The sequence below is a fragment of the Galeopterus variegatus genome, unplaced genomic scaffold (genome assembly GCF_000696425.1).
Source record: "Galeopterus variegatus unplaced genomic scaffold, G_variegatus-3.0.2 Scaffold21659, whole genome shotgun sequence".
Taxonomy (NCBI): domain Eukaryota; kingdom Metazoa; phylum Chordata; class Mammalia; order Dermoptera; family Cynocephalidae; genus Galeopterus; species Galeopterus variegatus.
In genome coordinates this window covers 7,854-12,215 of record NW_007747770.1, presented here as the reverse complement: position 1 = coordinate 12,215, position 4,362 = coordinate 7,854, and the positions used below count along the sequence as shown (strand labels likewise).

At 37.9% G+C, this 4,362-nt stretch overlaps 1 pseudogene; it reads left to right on the top strand.

The window, feature by feature from the left end:
* Window positions 1–1,976: 1,976 nt before the first annotated feature.
* On the top strand, window positions 1,977–3,649 carry LOC103583321 (annotated as a pseudogene).
* Window positions 3,650–4,362: the final 713 nt, after the last annotated feature.

Genomic DNA, 4,362 nt, shown 5'->3' with positions numbered 1-4,362 from the left:
CAACAACAATTTGTATTACTATGCACTATCAATAGACAATTCAAAATGAAATTAAGCAAATAAAACAGTTTATTTACTAAACAAACAAACAAACAAACAAAAAGAAAACACATTTTGGTTCCCCTCGCCATCTTTTTGTTAAGAAGTCCATATGACTTAAAATGCTTAGAGGCTTTAATATTTTCTCCTGTTGCCTGGAGCAGATTATTTTCAGAGACTGGTTCTTCCTTTGAATATTCAAAATGATATTCCCTATTTCCCTGTTTATTAGCTTTTAATATTTCTTTACTCATCTAATTCTTATTTTTCTGATATCCATCCATGAACAAAGACATCTGTTTAGACTCAGTGTTTATTTGTTAAGAAATATGCTGTTGGATTGTTTTTGTTCTCACTGTTTTCTTGGCTTAAGTCAAATCTTCTTGGATGTACAGTTGAACAGAAATACTACCTAATCAGATTTCCAAGGCTAGAATTTTCTACTGCTGGATAAAGTAGATATCGTCTTCATTCTCCAGGACCCAGGTACCTGAAAGGCAGAGTAGATCAAGCTCCTGGAAAAATTAAGTAATTTTACCTGGTATCTTCAAATATCTCTTCTGGCTTTATTTAGAGAAGATTGGCATACTTTAGATGCACCTCCACAATCAGTTCTATCTCCTTTCCCTTATCCCTCCCAAATTTATTCTGGAAGTGGTAATGTGTCTATATGCAGAGAAAGAGTATTTTTAGGGTTTGAACAGTGTTATTAAGATACCCTAAAAATAATCAGGCAGCTGAATAATTTGTAGCTTACTATAGCTCTTGTTTTTCTAAATCAGTGAGGAGCCAGTTGAAAAATATAGCTTCTCCCTACACATTTCATATAGTCTTGTGCTACTTCTTTTAGTATAGCATAATCAATTAAAACTTATTAAAATTATTGTATTCACTTTTATCAGTGTTGCCATTAGTTCAATTTTCTTCTAGGTTGTAAAAATTGAACGATTGTTGGTTCTAATTTTCAGTGTGTGTATGTGTGTCTTTCTTTTTTTATTCTATGTTGGTTAGCTGTTTTGGTAGGAATTTAGAAAAGGAAGCCAGTGGATGCTGGCCAGATGCCATATTAAACTTGAAGTTCTGGGCACTAGGTTTTAACATCTAAAGTAACTCTTGCCAAATTGCTTTCCCAAATACTTTCCTTACCATATAACACAACTAGCAATATGTTAAAGGGGTTGCTGTTGCCATTGTTGGACTCTGCTAATTTTATGTGTAAAATAATACTTTATTTTTAAATTTTCCATATATGTGTGTGAGGAGAGTAGTGAGATTAGACATTGTTAGAATATTAAATCAATTAATAATTTGTGGTTGTAATATGTAAGGGAGAATAACTGAAGATGTAAATGGAAATGGTTCTTGAGAATTTCTTAGTGAGAATATGCTCAGACACCTACTCTTAAAATTGTCTATAACGTGTTATATGAATCCCATCAGTAAAGTGTTAGTGGAGATCAGAGGATGTGGAAAAATTTATGTTTGGGAAATTAGGGAAGACTTCACAAAAAAATATAATATCAGAACAATGCATCACAGAAGTCTCAGTATAATAAAATGGATTATCAGGGACATCGTAGGAGGAAAAATTGCTGTGAGCAAATTTCCAGAGTTGGGATAATGTAAAACATTCTCAAGTATTAAAATGCTGAATTGCGTAAGGAGATATGGGAGATGTTTACAAAATATGAACAGACAGTGTTTAGGGACCAGCTAATTTGTATTGGGGAAGTAGTTGGAGATAAAACTGGAAACAAAGATACTGGCTATATTTTCAAGGATATTTTGAAGGTTAATTATAGGTGTCAACTTGATTAGATTAAGGAACTACAAGAAGCCTGGTAAAGCCATCTTTTAAGGTGTGTCAATGAGGGGGTTGCCAGAAGAGATTAGCATGACAGCCTGAGTGGACTGGGTGGGAAAGACCTACCCTCAATATGGGCAGGGACCAGCCAGTTCACTGGGGGACTGAAGAGAACAAAAAATGGAAAAAAAAGGGTAAATCTCTCCTCTATCTGCTGGAGCAGGGATACACTCTTCTCTCCTGTCCATGCACATCAGAAAGTGGACAGCTGAAGGGCAGTGGTGAGGGGAAATCTTCTCAATGGGCATAACTTCGGGGAATGCACCAGGTTGTGCACTTTGCTTGGAAGGAGAAATGACCAGATGTGCGATTATATACCGATTTATGGGTTGTAGCCAATGGTTTGGCTGGATGGTCAAGGACTCAGATGGAACATGATTGGAAAATAGGTGAGAAGGAAATTTGGGGAAGAAGTATGTGGATAGACCTCTTTAAGGGGGCAAAGGATGTGAAGATATTTGTTTCCCATGTGAGTGACCATCAAAGGGTGACCACAGCAGAGGAAGACTTTAATAATCATGTTGACAGGATGACCCATTCTGTGGATACTAGTCAGCCTTTGTCTTCAGCTACCCCTGTCATTGCCCAGTGGGCTTATGAGCAAAGTGGCCATCGTAGCAGGGATAGAGATTATGCATGGGCTCAGCAACAAGAACTTTTGTTCACCTGGCTACAGCAACCACTGAGTGCCCAATCTGTCAGCAGCAGAAACCAACACTGAGCCCCCAATATAGCACCATTCCCTGGGGTGATCAGCCAGCCACCTGGTGACAGGTTGATTACATTGGACAGCTTCCATCATGGAAGGCATAGCGTTTTGTCCCTATTGGAATAGACGCTCTGAATATTGATTTACCTTCCCAGCACAAAATTCTGCACACTCACAGAATGCCTTATTCTCTATCATGATATTATGCACAGCACTGCTTCTGAAAGCTAAAGTGTGGCAATGGGTTCATGCTCATTAATTCACTGTTCTTACCATGTTCCCCATCATCCTGAAGCAGCCAGTCTGATAAAACAGTAGAATGGCCTTTTGAAGTCAGTTACAATGCCACCTAGGTGACAATAGCAGGGCTGTGGTAAGGTTCTCCAGAAGGCTGTATAGACTCTAAATCAGTGCCCAATGTATGGTACTGTTTCTCCCATAGCCAGGATTCACGGGTCCAGGAATCAAGGGGTGGAAACAGAAGCGACACCACTCATCATTACCACTAGGGACCCACTAGCAAAATTTTTGCTTCCTGTGCCTTCAACTTTATGCTCTGCTGGTTTAGAGATCTTTGTTCCAGAGGGAGGAATGCTTCCATCAGGAGACAGTGGGAGTTAAGGCTGTCACCTGTCCACTTTGTGCTCCTCTTGCCTCTGAGTCAACAGGCTAAGAAAGGAGTTACGGGGTTGGCTGGGGTGATTGACCCAGACTACCAAGGGGGAGTTGGATTGCTACTTCACAATGGAGGAAAGGAAGATTATGTCTGGAATACAGGAGAACTTTTAGGTTGTATCTTAGTACTACCATGCTCTGTGATTAAGGCCAACGGAAAACTACAACAACCCAATCCAGACAAGACTACAAATGGCCCAGACTCTTCGGGAGTGAAGGTTTGGGTCGCTCCACTAGGTCAAGAGCTATGACCAGATGAGGTGCTCACTGAAGGCAAAGGGAATACAGAATGAGTGGTAAGAGAAAACAGTTGTAAATACCAGCTTTGACCATGTGACCAGTTACAGAAATGAGGATTGTAATTGCCCTTATTGTGTTAAGAATATGTTTCTGTGTATATATACTGTACATACATTAAGCAATTATCTTTGTTTTTGTTCCTTTTATTATTTATCATGTACCATGAGACTTATTGACTTTATATCAACACTTAAATATTGTTAACTTTACTTGATGGTATTTGCATTTAAGTCATGGAATATTGGGAGAAGGGTAAATATCATCTANTCTGCTAATTTTATGTGTAAAATAATACTTTATTTTTAAATTTTCCATATATGTGTGTGAGTAGAGTAGTGAGATTAGACATTGTTAGAATATTAAATCAATTAATAATTTGTGTAAGGGAGAATAACTGAAGGTGTAAATGGAAATGGTTCTTGAGAATTTCTTAGTGACAATATGCTCAGACACCTACTCTTAAAATTGTCTATAACGTGTTATATGAATCCCATCAGTAAAGTGTTAGTGGAGATCAGAGGATGTAGAAAAATTTATGTTTGGGAAATTAGGGAAGACTTCACAAAAAAACATAATATCAGAACAATGCATCACAGAAGTCTCAGTATAATAAAACGGATTATCAGGGACATCCTAGGAGGAAAAATTGCTGTGAGCAAATTTCCAGAGTTGGGATAATGTAAGACATTCTCAAGTATTAAAATGCTGAATTGTGTAAGGAGATATGGGAGATGTTTACAAAATATGAACAGACAGTGTTTAGGGACCAGCTAAT